The sequence below is a fragment of the Paralichthys olivaceus genome, chromosome 1 (genome assembly GCF_024713975.1).
Source record: "Paralichthys olivaceus isolate ysfri-2021 chromosome 1, ASM2471397v2, whole genome shotgun sequence".
NCBI lineage: Eukaryota > Metazoa > Chordata > Actinopteri > Pleuronectiformes > Paralichthyidae > Paralichthys > Paralichthys olivaceus.
Genome location: NC_091093.1, coordinates 916,453 through 933,987, shown reverse-complemented (window position 1 = coordinate 933,987; position 17,535 = coordinate 916,453). Strand labels below are relative to the sequence as shown.

Genomic DNA, 17,535 nt, shown 5'->3' with positions numbered 1-17,535 from the left:
GTTGCCTAAGGGGAGCATATATAGGGTGAAGAGTATTGGTCCAAGGACAGAACCTTGTGGAACTCCATGATTAACTTGCATGTGCATGGAGGAGTCATTGTTAACATTAACAAATTGGAATCTATCTGATAAATATGATTTAAACCAGTGTAGTGCTGTTCCTTTAATTCCTATATGTTGTTCTAATCTCTGTAGCAGAATCTTATGATCTATTGTGTCAAATGCTGCACTAAGGTCCAACAAGACGAGGACAGAGACAAGTCCATCATCTGATGCCATAAGAAGGTCATTAGTGACTTTCAATAGTGCTGTTTCTGTGCTGTGATAGGTTCTAAATCCTGACTGAAATTTTTCCAATAAACCGTTACTATCTAAGTAACCACACAGCTGGTTAGCAACGGCTTTTTCTAGGATTTTGGAAATGAAGGGCAGGTTGGATATGGGTCTATAGTTAGCTAAAACCTCTGGATTAAGCGTAGGCTTTTTAAGCAGAGGTTTAATAACGGCTACCTTAAAAGCCTGTGGTACGTAGCCGGTTAGCAAAGACATATTAATCTGATTTAAAATGGAACTGTCAATTAGGGGGAGGACTTCTTTAAAAAGTCTAGTTGGAACAGAGTCCAGCTGACAAGTAGTTGGTTTAGATGATGAAACTAACGAGGTCAGTTCAGGAAGATCAATAGAGTAAAATTTGTTTAGACATAAATCTGGTTCAAGATACCTTAAATGAAGTTTAAAGTTAGAATGTCATTGTGGAAATCCTAAACTAGAATTGTGATTAATGAAGCATTGTGTTAGTTCATGCAGGACACGGAGTCATGTGCTCAGCTATACCGATAGGTTTATGGGTGCTCGTCAGTCACCCACCAATCACAGCCCATTCTCTCACCAAAGCGGTCCCTTTAAATACAACCTCATCCTCACTGATCCCTGCTAAGCTATAACACTTTTAGCACTGTAATGGAAATTTTACATTTGTGTGTGTATAATTGCATAAACAGACATGTATGTGGAGGACTGACCAAATGGTTGACCAAATTGTTCATCTAAAAGGGCAACTTTAAGGTTTACGGTGATGGCTTAAGAAACTTGAGTTTTATGGGCTTGAGAAACCACAACTTTATGGTATCTCGTATCTCTGATTGGGATCAAACAACTGGGATCTCACAGGGGGGGGGGGAGTCATCCACAGAACATGTAAACAAAAGGACAGGATGTCTCCTCCACTGAGTGAAAATACAGAAGGGTAATATATACCTTTGCATGCTTAGTGGGAGGGGGCTGTGAGTTATAAGAACACAGATTCTCCTATGTTCTTTGCTTATTTGTGCATGTCATTCAGGTGATGTGTACCAATGAGTCCATCTGCAGATGCTGAATTAAACTTAAAGAAAGAAGTGTTTGACTTTGTGCTTGTTTCACAGAAACTGCCACCACAGCACCGAGTCCAAACACGGTTGTGGTAAATCATCTTAAACAAAGGTACCTTGCCTGCTACGCCCACTGGGGGCTCTGCATATGTTCCCTGTTTTATCTCAGCACGCTGCTCGGCTAACCAGGGAACATCCAAAGAATGGAGCCTTCAGCGCCAATCATAACTGTGTCCCCATTTGCAACAAATGGGTAAATCATGACAAAGAGTTCCTGACTGAACTCGGAATAAAATGAATTTCTGAAACTATAATAGTTCAACTGAATTGTAGATATCTAATGTTATTTTAATTCTACCATTACCTGTCTTGACATGTACTGTAGATGCTTGAGAGAGTGTCTGAGCCAGGGACAGTAGACATCACTGAGGTTCCATCAATAATGTGAGTATTGAAACGCATGATATTTTACAATATACTGTGAAGTAGATTCTCAGAAAGTTACAGAAATTTGTGGGGAAAAATTGTTTGCAGATGCTATGAATGTCGTGTTAATTTCTGACACTCAGTTCACATTTATAGAGTTGGCTTGTTTTGTCAAGAAATCATCCATGTAAATTAAAAGAACAGGGAACAAATTATTTATCATGTATTGCTATATTTCTTTCTTTACCATTTTCACTTTCAGTGTGGCCAGAGGCATTATGTTTTCAGCTTGTCCATCCATCTGTCTGTCCCATTCATGTGAAAGCGATATCTCATGAACAACTACATTATGTAAGTCAAAGGTCGAAAGGTCAAGCTCACTTGACTTTGCATTGTTTTGACTACAAAGGAAATATCATTACATGTGGCACAAACATTCACTTGGACTCAATGATGACTTGAATAGAATTCAGTTGTCAAAGATCAAATGGCAAGGTCACTAGGACCTCACAAAGCACACTTCTTGCCTTGTAAATGCGATATATCCGAAATGCCTTGAGGGAATTCTTTCACATTTGGCACCAACATTCGCATGACATTGGATTTCATTTTGGTGGCCAAATGTCACAGTGTTCTCACAAAGTATGTCATATTTTTCCTGAAAATGATATCTAAAGATCAGCTCATGGGAATCTCGTCAAACTTGGTAAAAACAGTAACTTCAACTCAAAGATGAACGATTTTATTCCCTTCGAAGTTAAAGGTCAGAGTAACCTCAAGTCACTGTAAATGTGATATGTTAGGACTGTCAGTAGGGAATTTCATTATATCTGGTAACTTGGAGTCACTGCTTGAGTGAATTTCTTATCAATGTTACATGAGTTGTCTCTTGGATTTTAGCCCTCTACCTGGTCAGGGGCCTAAACAGGGGCCAAAAAGACACGACTCAGAAACTTGTAGGCATTTTACATCTAGGAAAAGTGCCACCAATTGTCCAGCAGGCATGCCTCACAAGGTGCTTCCAACTTGGGTAGTGTGACTGGGTTGGCAGCCTCTTGGTTCTGGAGCTTTTGGGAAAATTAGGATCCCTTTCGGGGCCTTCCCAAGGGCCTAGGAGCCCCATATTTGACCCACTGGTCACGAGAGGCTCTTTGAGCCTGCATTACCCATTTTCACCAAAACCGCAGAGGGGCCCAGGTGACCTTTGTGACCTTTGGTATCAATTAAGCCAATTTTTGAAGTTCCATTTTGACAGCAGTACCTAAAAGTAATGGTTAATATTTACCAGTGTGTTAGGTGAATGTGTATATGTGCTCAGGAAACTATTTGTAATACGGTCTGTTCGTGTAGCGTGAAGTAATATTGATAATTACATGACGACGATTAAGTTAACATAAGGCACATTAATCTCCTGCAATGCTAACTGTGCGCCGTCTGTGGAATAGTAGTACACCTTGGCTGTGGAAAAACTATGTGACTAGTGTTGTTGCAAGCAGGCTATTTTAAATTTATTTTTTCAGAAATATTTGCGTTACTGAGTGAGTGTACTGTTCTAAATTGTGAGTTGCAATATATTATCAGTATATTAGAAGTAAGCCGAGTTAAAGAATATTTTGTGAAATGCTGTATTTGTTTATCTTACATGCTTATGTTTACTTTATTACTGGTATCCAAAGTTGTTTGATGAATGCAAGTGCTAGGTGACAGATAAGACATGTTAAATGTCTGTCTGGATGTACATTGTCTATAGTAATATTTCAGTATAGTCTATTGACGTATGTAATATTTCAGTTCTGTAGATATTCAGCAGTAATTGTACACATTGTGGCATTTGTATTTATAGTAGGTGGTTACCCTGATAATGAGTCATAATACACATGATCTGAGAAAGGTATGTGTCCATTTATCGTTCACTCAAATACTCCCGTTTTCAGGTATTTTACACTATAAAAACAACTTCCGGCTACGGCGACCCGAATGTAGTTGTGCTTCCTGGGTCCCCGGGGGAACCTCTACTGAAAACTTGGGGCCCCTGGGTGGTTTTGGGCTCGAACTGAGGTAGGAGGTAGGTGGAAAAAATTAGATCTCTTGACCTGCAACACCCAGAGCTTTAATAACACATATGGAGCCTTCTGGGGTGAGAGGAGATCCAGTGTGCAAAATGTCAGAGCTCTAGCTGGTCAGGGGTCCAAACTGCGAATCTTTGATATCATCTACATTTGCCACTGCCTGTTTATATCTTTGAATGACTTCTATTTTTGATATTTTATATTTCAAGTTGAATGCTGTTTGCACCGGGGATAAGAGGGAAACACTATTTCAATTCTCTATATGTCCTGCACATATGTCATTATTGATCATAAAGTTGACGTGACTTGAACACTGATAAAGTTGATTCAAGATGTTGAATCTTGGAAAAACTGTTGTGATCCGTGTTCAATGACCTCCATCTAGTGGACGGAAAAAACCATTGCACCCACCTAATCAAGTCACAATCCCCATTATTCCTACACTCACAAACCATTAAAAAGCAATGATTTTGAGTGCAAATCCAATGGAAATGCAGTCAGTGGAAACCAAAGACTATTCTTAGCAGAAGTCAAGTGTTTTAGTGTTTCATCTTGGACACTGCCTTTGTTATTTGTCTGTAGCCATGTCCAAACTATTCCACAAAGGGCCGAGTTGCTGAATGTTTTCTTGCCAATTCAAGATTCAACAATTTTTACTGTCAAATACACAGCAGAACACACGTTCCCCTGTGAATTGAAATTCTTGTGCTGTCCTTTCTGGAAAACCAGCTGACCAAAATTGACATTCAAATACAATATTGACATCAAATACAATAAGAATATGAAACATGTTTAAGAGTAAGGTGAAAACAAGGGTAATGAGGTGAATAGGGTGAGGATTTTGCAAAACTGAGCAGTGCAAATGTATGCAATGTAAATGTAAACAGTACAAATGGACATAGTTTAATAATGGAGGCAGCTCTCCTGTGAACCCTGCCTGCGGTGGTAAATGCTCTGCAGAGAGGGCAGGGAGTTCTTGATGATTTTTTCTGCTGTCTTCACCACTCTCTGCAGGCGTTTGCGGTCCATAGTAAATGTGCTGTCGTACCACACGGTGATGCAGCTGGTCAATATGCTCTCAATGATGCAGCTGTAGAAGTTGCTGAGGATCTTAGGAGTCATCCCAAACTTCCTCAGCCTCCTCAGGAAGTACAGCCGCTGTTGAGCCTTCATGACTAGCTGTGTGGCGTTTAATGTCCAGGTGAGGTCGTCACTGAAGTGGACCCCGAGGTATTTAAAGCTGAAATGATTGAAGCAGCAGCAGCACAACAGACACATATTACTACTATATTATTATTACTTTGGTTACCCCCACCCCATTTTCAGGGGTGCTCTTTCTGTTGGTGGCAGTGCCTGGCAGCTATGACCTTCGGTCCCTGAGATATTCAGGGAAAAACACTCCCCATTATAAGCGAATGGGATGGTCAGTAGTGAAAGTTTCACCAAGTGTGGAGGCCCAAATCGTTCCTCCAGAATAGTGTTAGGAGCACGTTTCAGGTTATTTGTAGTTGTGGTGGTGGTGGTTTGTAGTGCTAGATTTTTTTGGGAGAGCATTACATTTATATTAGTACTGTAATTCTGTTCATACTGCCATATTTATATTCCACTGATAATTCTGTTTATATTTATACCATTCATTCTGTTCATCCCGCCATATCTGCCATATTTATACTCTTGATATGGTCTAGATTTGCCACTGCCTGTTTATATCTTTGAATGACTTCAATTTTTCGATATTTTATATTTCATGTTGAATGCTGTTTGCACTGGGGATAAGAGGGAAAAGCTATTTCAATTCTCTGTATTTCCTGCACATATGGCATTATTGATCATAAAGTTGACTTGACTTGAACACTGATAAAGTTGATTCAAGATGTTGAATCTTGGAAAAACTGTTGTGATCCATGGTCAATGACCTCCATCTAGTGGACGGAAAAAACCATTGCACCCACCTAATCAAGTCACAATCCCCATTATTCCTACACTCACAAACCATTAAAAATCAATGATTTTGAGTGCAAATCCAATGGAAATGCAGTCAGTGGAAACCAAAGACTATCGTTAGCAGAAGTCAAGTGTTTTAGTGTTTCATCTTGAACACTGCCTTTGTTATTTGTCTGTAGCCATGTCCAAACTATTCCATAAAGGGCTGAGTGGCTGAATGTTTTCTTGCCAATTCAAGATTCAACAATTTTTACTGTCCAATACACACGAGAACACACGTTCCCCTGTGAATTGAAATTCTTGTGCTGTCCTTTCTGGAAAACCAGCCGACCAAAATTGACATTCAAATACAATATTGACATCAAATACAATATTGACATCAAATACAATAAGAATATGAAACATGTTTAAGAGTAAGGTGAAAACAAGGGTAATGAGGTGAATAGGGTGAGGATTTTGCAAAACTGAGCAGTGCAAATGTATGCAATGTAAATGTAAACTGTGCAAGTGGAGATAGTTTAATAATGGAGGCAGCTCTCCTGTGAACCCTGCCTGCGGTGGTAAATGTGAGTGAGTTCTTGATGATTTTTTCTGCTGTCTTCACCACTCTCTCCAGGCGTTTGCGGTCCTTAGTAAATGTGCTGTCGTACCACACGGTGATGCAGCTGGTCAATATGCTCTCAATGATGCAGCTGTAGAAGTTGCTGAGGATCTTAGGAGTCATCCCAAACTTCCTCAGCCTCCTCAGGAAGTACAGCCGCTGTTGAGCCTTCATGACTAGCTGTGTGGCGTTTAATGTCCAGGTGAGGTCGTCACTGAAGTGGACCCCGAGGTATTTAAAGCTGAAATGATTGAAGCAGCAGCAGCAGCACAACTGACACATATTACTACTATATTGTTATTACTTTGGCTACCCCCACCCCATTTTCAGGGGTGCTCTTTCTGTTGGTGGCAGTGCCCGGCAGCTATGACCTTCGGTCCCTGAGATATTCAGGGAAAAACACTCCCCATTATAAGCGAATGGGATGGTCAGTAGTGAAAGTTTCACCAAGTGTGGAGGCCCAAATCGTTCCTCCAGAATAGTGTTAGGAGCACGTTTCAGGTTATTTGTAGTCGTGGTGGTGGTGGTTTGTAGTGCTGGATTTTTTTGGGAGAGCATCACATTTATATTAGTACTGTAATTCTGTACATACTGCCATATTTATATTCCACTGATAATTCTGTTTATATTTATACCATTCATTCTGTTCATCCCGCCATATCTGCCATATTTATACTCTTGATATGGTCTAGATTTGCCACTGCCTGTTTATATCTTTGAATGACTTCTATTTTTGATATTTTATATTTCATGTTGAATGCTGTTTGCACCGGGGATAAGAGGGAAACGCTATTTCAATTCTCTGTATGTCCTGCACATATGGCATTATTGATCATAAAGTTGACTTGACTTGAACACTGATAAAGTTGATTCAAGATGTTGAATCTTGGAAAAACTGTTGTGATCCGTGGTCAATGACCTCCATCTAGTGGACGGAAAAAACCATTGCACCCACCTAATCAAGTCACAATCCCCATTATTCCTACACTCACAAACCATTAAAAATCAATGATTTTGAGTGCAAATCCAATGGAAATGCAGTCAGTGGAAACCAAAGACTATTCTTAGCAGAAGTCAAGTGTTTTAGTGTTTCATCTTGGACACTGCCTTTGTTATTTGTCTGTAGCCATGTCCAAACTATTCCATAAAGGGCTGAGTGGCTGAATGTTTTCTTGCCAATTCAAGATTCAACAATTTTTACTGTCCAATACACACGAGAACACACGTTCCCCTGTGAATTGAAATTCTTGTGCTGTCCTTTCTGGAAAACCAGCCGACCAAAATTGACATTCAAATACAATATTGACATCAAATACAATAAGAATATGAAACGTGTTTAAGAGTAAGGTGAAAACAAGGGTAATGAGGTGAATAGGGTGAGGATTTTGCAAAACTGAGCAGTGCAAATGTATGCAATGTAAATGTAAACTGTGCAAGTGGAGATAGTTTAATAATGGAGGCAGCTCTCCTGTGAACCCTGCCTGCGGTGGTAAATGTGAATGAGTTCTTGATGATTTTTTCTGCTGTCTTCACCACTCTCTGCAGGCGTTTGCGGTCCATAGTAAATGTGCTGTCGTACCACACGGTGATGCAGCTGGTCAATATGCTCTCAATGATGCAGCTGTAGAAGTTGCTGAGGATCTTAGGAGTCATCCCAAACTTCCTCAGCCTCCTCAGGAAGTACAGCCGCTGTTGAGCCTTCATGACTAGCTGTGTGGCGTTTAATGTCCAGGTGAGGTCGTCACTGAAGTGGACCCTGAGGTATTTAAAGCTGAAATGATTGAAGCAGCAGCAGCAGCCCAACTGACACATATTACTACTATATTATTATTACTTTGGCAAACCCCCCCCCCCCCCATTTTCAGGGGTGCTCTTTCTGTCGGTGGCAGTGCCCGGCAGCTATGACCTTCGGTCCCTGAGATATTCAGGGAAAAACACTCCCCATTATAAGCGTATGGGATGGTCAGTAGTGAAAGTTTCACCAAGTGTGGAGGCCCAAATCATTCCTCCAGAATAGTGTTAGGAGCACGTTTCAGGTTATTTGTAGTCGTGGTGGTGGTGGTTTGTAGTGCTGGATTTTTTTGGGAGAGCATCACATTTATATTAGTACTGTAATTCTGTACATACTGCCATATTTATATTCCACTGATAATTCTGTTTATATTTATACCATTCATTCTGTTCATCCCGCCATATCTGCCATATTTATACTCTTGATATGGTCTAGATTTGCCACTGCCTGTTTATATCTTTGAATGACTTCTATTTTTGATATTTTATATTTCATGTTGAATGCTGTTTGCACCGGGAATAAGAGGGAAACGCTATTTCAATTCTCTGTATGTCCTGCACATATGGCATTATTGATCATAAAGTTGACTTGACTTGAACACTGATAAAGTTGATTCAAGATGTTGAATCTTGGAAAAACTGTTGTGATCCGTGGTCAATGACCTCCATCTAGTGGACGGAAAAAACCATTGCACCCACCTAATCAAGTCACAATCCCCATTATTCCTACACTCACAAACCATTAAAAATCAATGATTTTGAGTGCAAATCCAATGGAAATGCAGTCAGTGGAAACCAAAGACTATCGTTAGCAGAAGTCAAGTGTTTTAGTGTTTCATCTTGGACACTGCCTTTGTTATTTGTCTGTAGCCATGTCCAAACTATTCCATAAAGGGCTGAGTGGCTGAATGTTTTCTTGCCAATTCAAGATTCAACAATTTTTACTGTCCAATACACACGAGAACACACATTCCCCTGTGAATTGAAATTCTTGTGCTGTCCTTTCTGGAAAACCAGCCGACCAAAATTGACATTCAAATACAATATTGACATCAAATACAATAAGAATATGAAACGTGTTTAAGAGTAAGGTGAAAACAAGGGTAATGAGGTGAATAGGGTGAGGATTTTGCAAAACTGAGCAGTGCAAATGTATGCAATGTAAATGTAAACTGTGCAAGTGGAGATAGTTTAATAATGGAGGCAGCTCTCCTGTGAACCCTGCCTGCGGTGGTAAATGTGAATGAGTTCTTGATGATTTTTTCTGCTGTCTTCACCACTCTCTGCAGGCATTTGCGGTCCATAGTAAATGTGCTGTCATACCACACGGTGATGCAGCTGGTCAATATGCTCTCAATGATGCAGCTGTAGAAGTTGCTGAGGATCTTAGGAGTCATCCCAAACTTCCTCAGCCTCCTCAGGAAGTACAGCCGCTGTTGAGCCTTCATGACTAGCTGTGTGGAGTTTAATGTCCAGGTGAGGTCGTCACTGAAGTGGACCCCGAGGTATTTAAAGCTGAAATGATTGAAGCAGCAGCAGCAGCACAACTGACACATATTACTACTATCTCACCAGTTACAGTTAAAGCTATAAAGTTACCCAGATTAACTTCATTATTTTCATTTAGTCAATCCAAAGAGTAAAGTGGACAGAATGCATTTTGTTGATTCTACAAATTTTAGCAGGGAGATAACACAATTTCTATGCCAAGATAGAAACAACAATAAGTTTTCACAACTAATATTCAGCAATGAGATGGTCATGATCACCCATGGGCATCATGTAAGAAAACCAAAATACAAATACAAAGTAGAAAAGATAAACCATAGTCTCTTACAAATTTGGGTAAAGCCAACCAAGAATTAAGAATAGCCTTGTCCATGCCTACAATATGAAGAGCCACAGTGAAGGTAGAGGTAATGAGGTAGGATAGTAATCAAAGGAAATATCGTGTTTCAGGGCCATTCTGCACCCATCAATTAAACCTCAAATGAAACCATTTGTTACATTCACAGACTGACATTTCTACAGATAATTACATCTTGATGCCATACAATATAATATGGTTTACGGCAAACAAAAGAGAAGTACTTAAATGTCTCAGAGAAACATTGTCTGAACCATAGACTGTATATAAAGAGGTCTGAACCCAGTTATCTTGCATGGCTTAAGCCTGGCCCCCAGCTTTACTGTGGGGAACCTTGGAGTTACATGAAAACAAGCCTCTGGGACAGCCTTCTTCCACCTACAAAATATGAAAATGAGAAACATCTCGTCTCAAAGAATGCTGAAAAAGTAGTCCATGCATTTGTTACCTGTCGACCGCTTGGGGAATTCTGTGAAAGAATAACAATGTTGTGGCTTGTTCAGATGTGTTTTACTCACTGCAGAGTGGGGAGAGACATCACACAAGGCGGTACAATTCTTTCTAATGGACAACATTCAGAGTTTAGGTTTTGTATCATCACTTAAATGGATAGTTCAACGCAAAAAGAAAATTCACTCATTATCTACTCATCTCTTTGCAGATGGAGGGGTCTCTGTGAAAATAAATGTGAATACAACTCCAGGAACTCCTGGACAGGCTAATTTATTATACAATTATGCTCCAATCATTCACTAAGTCATGTGATAAACACCTTCACCACCCCTGCTGATGTGGCATATCTGTATGCATTGGGGGTTCAAGTAAATTGAATTCACACTGTGATGTGAGAGCTTGTGAATGGTTTGTATTTATATAGCACCTTTCTAGTCTTGATGATCACTCAAAGCACTTTACAATACAGTTTGCAATTCACCCATTCACACATATATTCATACAGTTTTTTTTTCAATGAAGGGCAATTTGGGGTTCAGCATCTTGCCTAGGTATACTTGCTTGTGTGTCTTGTGTTGCAAGATCCTGCTTTGGCTGGAGCTGGGGGCCATCAGTGAAGTAGAGGTAGCTGGCCACTGCCTCATATAATAGCCATGCTCATCCTGCCATTCAGATGAGTTTTGATTTCTGTAGCATTAATTTGATCTTGTTTTGGTCTGGAATTCAGTTCCTGTCAGCCTTATCAGTTGAATTTCTTTTTTGTTTTAGTTCTTTGAAAATTACTTTTTGTTAGAAAAATCTGATCCATCATGTGTCTTCCCTTATTTAGTGCCAGATGACTCTGATGCGCCAAACCAAGTTCTAAATTGCCTGTGAAAATAAAACTGAAAATCTTGTAATGTTCAAGGACAAAAGATTATCGGCAAAGTTGGAGCAGCAAAACAAATCAAAAATAAAGAACCTGGGTGTTACTCAGGACTAGATTTTAATCCACACATAAACAATGTCACAAAGATTGCCTTTTATCATTTAAGAAACATTGCAAGAGTAAGACTGTACCTCACTTTGGAAACTGCCAAAAAGTTGATTCATGCTTTTATACTTTCTCGCCTGGACTACTGTAATGCACTATATTCAGGATTACCGAAAAAATCCATCGATCGCCTACAGCTTTTGCAAAATTCAGCAGCCATGGTTTTAATGAGAAATAGGAAAATATTCCATATTACTCTTATTTTAGTGTCTTTACACTGGATTCTAGCATCACTGAGGATTGATTTTAAAATTATTTTGCTTGTTTTTAATTCTCTTAATGGTACAGCACCGTCATACATCTCTGACTGTTTATCGGAATATGTTACGAATCATTCCCTCAGGTCGTCTACAGCGGGCTTGCTCAATGTCCCCAAAACAAACTATAAAAGGTTTGGGGAAGCAGCTTTCTCTTGCTAAGCTTTCCTATGCTATGCTATCCAAAGGTTTGGAACAAACTCCCACCACACATCAGACATGCTTCTTCTGTTGATAGTTTTAAGAAACAACTCAAGACTTGTTGCTATGATAATACATTTTAGCTGCATTTTATGTATAAATACATTTATTATTATTGTTGTTATGGTCTCAGCCAGCCAGGCCATAACAACATGTAATCAGGAAAGCTGTCTCAAAAGCCATCCTCCTGGGAAAGTAGATACAGTAAACACAAAGATCGATGTCATGAAGAAAAGCAGGAACTTGAAAGGTGCATAAAAATATCAAAAGAAATAGAGAAAACAACAACAATTTTCTTCTACAACTCCCAACATGCACTGAACTGTGCCTGTGGCCCCATATTTTTATCATATTACTTCATGTAACTAAAGTCCATTGTTTGTGCTTCCATCTCTCTATCTCTCTCCCTCTCTCTCCAAATTTCACTACTAATACTACCACCATATTATGATTATGATGATGATGATAAACTGTTATTATTAATAATATAATTGCATCTCAATGTATCACTATTCATTTTATTAATATTTTTATGACAACAACAGTCTCTCTCTGTCTCTCTCTCTCTTCTCTCCCCTCTTATCCACTCATCTTTCCTCTCCTTCATTATTCTCCTCTAGTCAAGGCAGATGGGCGCCCACACTGATTCCAGAAACTTGTTGTCGTCACTCACTCATAGTAAACTCACTTGAATACTATAATAATAATAATAATATTGATACTACTAATACTACTACTAGTAATACACTTTATTCATATAGCACTTTAAAAAACGGAAGTGCTTTTACTGAAAAGCAAGCAAAGTAAATACAAACTTGAACAAATAAAAGCAGTAATATGACAATCAAATATTAATTTGGTCCAATTTTTTGTGAAAATGGCAGAGCAGATGTTTTGGTTGCAAACCTAACAATGCTCTACTTGGCTCTACTATTTCTCTACTACTTACTTGTATGCAAGTAGAGCTATAATTCATCCTGCACATTGAGGCCTCCATCATGAAATACAATGCACAACAAAAGACATAAAACAGTTTATATTTTGTTACATGTGTCAAACATTACATACAGTACAAAATACTATGAATATATCTTAATATATACACATTTCACTTAATAGTAACATGCCATCGCCCAAAGATATCAGTAATCATATCTTCAGTTTTAGAGCATTCCATTACTTCTGACTATACGTGTTGGCAGCTCTGTGCGGTAAACACATTTCCCGTTAGTCTGCATGAAGGTGACTGTCATCTTATGCTCAGTGACCTGGAAGTAAGCCACGCCTCCTATTGTGTGATTGACAGGACTGGAGTAGAGCTGCCAGGACTGAGGAACACTGTCCTTGTGAGTGGTGTCAGGATCGCTGACCACCCCACTCCCACTGACTACATATGAGCTCCCATCATCCTCTCTGATGAACTGTTAAAAATACAGAGACAGACAGCATTAAAGGCATCAATGTTGTGCTCAATTAGACCAAGATACAGCGACAAAATTCATTAAAGGTTCAGTGTGTAAGATTTAGGTGAAAGGGAGCAGAAACTGAATACAAAGCAATCCTAGTGATGTTTTCACTAGTGTGTTTTATCTAAATTGTACGATTGTTGTTTTCTTAGAATGAGCCATCTATATTTAAATACTTTATATTTACATGGGGAGCAGGTCCTCTCTACAGAGGCCGCCATGTTTTTACAGTAGTAAAAACTGGACAAACTAAACGCCTCTTGAGTTTTTATGACAAGTGAAGGCTGCCACAGGTTCTCTTTCATGTTTGGAAGAGGAGGGTAAGATGAGGGGTATTCAGCTGCAACATGAAGCTGCACAGTATAAGTAGGAAGTATAATTCAGGAAAACTTTCTCATAAACCGTTCCTGGCAGAGGCCGTCCACACAGAGCCTAGTTCTGCCGGAGGTTTCTTACACCTGGGAGTTTTTCCTCCCCGCTGTTGCTCATGCTTGCTCGGTGTGGAACAAGTTGGATTTTGTGTTTCTTCTTGGACTTGGACTTTTGTGCAGCACCCTTAGACAACTGCTTGTTGTGATACTGTGCTATATAAATTTGAAATATTCAATTACTCACAAATCTATCTCTCTATATATATTTCTTCTTATTAATCAGCTGATTGTGGGCATTTTGAATGCCCATTCAGATATTGCCACAATCTCATCCAGCCAGTCGTGCGGTTGTGATCAAATTTGAAATCCTTTCTCCTCTCTCCGGCAGTCAGCTGTCATTAGTTATCCGCTGTAACTCCCCTTCAACCCAATCTCCTCCGGTTTAATCCGAAGCCATGGTCCAGTCCAGCAGAGTCATTCATAATTATTTCTCCATCAACCCCTCTGATGCCGATGACATCACATAGGGGTCAAAATGCCAAAAGACTTAATTGCATAGAACTAAAAAAAATATTCAACTGTCAAGTTAAAGTCTCTCCTGATTTAACTGTTCTCATATCAACCACTTGTTTCCAATCTTATTTCATTGTAGGGCTTTATGCAGCACATTGATTCCCTCTTACACTGACACACACATATTGACAATCAACACATCTGTATGCTTAGACTGCAACACTCACGTTGCACAGTAGATTCCTCTTGCTCCAACGTGTTTTACAGACACAGATCACTTCATAATGTTGAGGTAATTATAAAATTAAATATAAAACCATATCATACAAGTGGTAGATGAAGTTACCAGATATTCCATCACAGTGTATCATTCTATGTTATTGTTTCCATCTTTTCAATCCCCCCTCCCTTTCTGCTTCTGTTGTGCAGTGACTTTAGTTTTTTTACGGTCATTTTGTGCCATACAGACTTGCATAGTGAAGATAAGGCTTACAGTGTACCATTCTTAAGGCTGTCTTTACTCAGTAGCCATCGCATTGTGCAATCATTTACTTCATTGAGATAAGTTGAAGCCAATTGTTGGACTGTAAGTTATACTACTGCAGGAAAAACAAATGCTCATCTTCCTGGAACAATATGTCAACATTGGCTCATATAAAATAAATAAGATTTCATCTTTATGACTAATTATATTGACCAGTAATATCCGTTGAAACAAAGTATCATTTAACCCAATAACTATCTGGATGGTTTCTAATTTTTGGAAATGTATAAAACCTGTGATTGTGTAATGTGGGCACATGCCAGTCTTGGTGCCAGAAAATGATGCAAACTAGCTTTGAACTATCAACAAGTACAGTCTTTGTAGCACCCACTAGTGAATGCCACCTCCTGTACAGAGAGGGGCAATCTTGCACATGCTCTTCTCAAACACAGTGTGATAAGTGGGATATGAAAAAGAATAAATAACTGTCAAAGAGACAGACAGACAAATAACAACACACTGAGATACACTTCCTTGATGTGTATCATTTACACATGATATTTTTTATGATTGAGCGTGCACTCACTTACATACCTGCAGATTGTGGTCATGGCCAGACAAGTACACAGTGACTCTGTATTTCTTCAGCAGGGGCCTCAGTCTGTTGACCAGACAGGATGTTGGTCCGTGATGGCCGATGGACCAGACAGGATAATGACCAGCCACCACAACATAGGCTGATGTGACACATGTCATACATACTGGCACTTCAGTTAAAAGGCAACAACAGAACAAAATGTAACTGTATCACATCTTAGAGAACAACCACAGTTCTGTCTCATTTGCTTCTGTTTCTGTATGTTAATTGAAAGTGGCATGATGATGCAGAAATCGTTTGTATTTAGTGCCGTGCAAAAATATTATAATTAATAACATGCATAATACAATCATGCACATAGCAATGACTCCAAACATATAGCCTTATAAAGATTTATCAAGAACTATCTTCACAGATAAGAGACACAAGTAGCTCTTCACATCATCAAGTTATTTTTTGACAGCATGACGTAACAGAGGAATGTTTTTTGAGCAATGTTGCAGACCATCAAACACATTTTAATATAAGGTAAATACAATGTGAGTACATCATTGGATTTATTGAAAGGAAAGAGTTAATCTAAATCCCCCATTGAAAGGTAATCCACCCCAAAACCTAAATACTGTTCTATTTGCAATAACTTTAAGTCTTTTACATCCCTGTGGAGGAATGTTTGAACCATTGCCATTGCAGGACTTTTTAAAATCCAGCACATAGGTTTTTGAGCATGAACTGTACATTCATGCTGTACTCTAAAGTCTTGCCACAGCATCATAACCGGGTTCAAGTTGAGAGCTGAAACCAAATTTGGTGTTTGTCCTGATGCCTATGTAATTACGTGCTCAGGACATTATGTGTTGCTCTACAAATTGTTTGGAGTTTCCAGGCAGTTGTATTGGCAGTTTGCTACTGCATGGCGTGAGTTTGGTTGCTTTGCAGCTTGTTTTTTCGAATTTAACTGTTGCTTGTGGGTATCGTTGTGTTATTGCGAAGTTGTGCTCTCCCTGTTGTTAAAAAAAATCCACTGTGTGTGTGTATGTGTGTGCAGAGGTGATAAAAGCACACACATACTTTACTCAAGTAGAGGTACAGATACTTGTATTAAAAATAAAGAAGTTTAACCACTGTTTCGGCTTCTTTAACCAAGTAAAAGTATAAAAGTACAGGTTCTGAAATGTACTTTGACTTCTTTAACTGAACTACTCTTACTTCAAATAAAGTAAAGAACAATTCACTTAAACGGAGGGTTAAAGCAAAGATTTTTGAGCATGAAAAACTGTCCACAAGAAAATGAGTACAATGTATTGAATGAAGTATTTTCTTAAAAGGTCCAGTGTATAAGACTTAGGAGAAAGTGATCTATTGGCAAGAATTGAATATAAAATAATCCACCAGTGGGCAATCGTCAAAATTGTACAGATTGAACAGAATGGGCCCTGCTAGATTTAAATACTTTATATTTACATCAGGAGCGCATCCAAACTGGACAAACTAAAGCTTTTGAGTTTTTATGTCAGCTGAAGTTCACCACAGGTTCTACTACCCACCTTTGAGAGTGTTTATGTACATATGATATTCATTAGCGATATTCACTGCCACTAGATGTCGCACTAGCAGCAGTATCTCAAACCATAGCAAATGTGGAGGTAATCCTGTAATTCTCCATTTACTTTATTTAAATCTCAATAGGTATATGTTTATATCAGTGATGTAAGTGTGGATATTTCAGTGGATAAGATGCATGGTGCTAAAAAGGGAACATTTTTATTAAGAGCACCTGCTGAAATGCAGAAATTAGACTTTTTTTCTTTTAATTTTTTCTTTGCCCAAACAACAGCTAGCATAATATTAGGAGATTCACTTGGGGGTTGGGGGTTTACAGATAGCAAGTGGCTGATCCCTTATTCAGTAGAACATGTACTTGTACAATGTAACTTGTACAATGCTCAATGATATAGATATCCATTCCAGATTTCTGCAACATACCTTGTAATTTTATCCATAATTAATTATGAAAATAAATCCAGTTTATGATTTGTGATATATGACAATTTGATTGTGACTGATCACAATTCAAGGTCAACTTTAATT

At 38.9% G+C, this 17,535-nt stretch overlaps 1 long non-coding RNA gene across 2 annotated transcripts; it reads left to right on the top strand.

The window, feature by feature from the left end:
- The first annotated feature begins 1,422 nt into the window (after positions 1-1,422).
- LOC138411240 (uncharacterized) lies at positions 1,423-3,977 on the top strand. 2 transcript variants are annotated; one of them, XR_011243898.1, is made up of 4 exons: positions 1,423-1,482; positions 1,756-1,814; positions 2,059-2,147; positions 3,731-3,977. It is a non-coding gene; the product is annotated as an uncharacterized lncRNA (long non-coding RNA). The 2 variants fall into 2 exon arrangements; XR_011243897.1 differs by having other exon boundaries at positions 1,429-1,814.
- Positions 3,978-17,535: the final 13,558 nt, after the last annotated feature.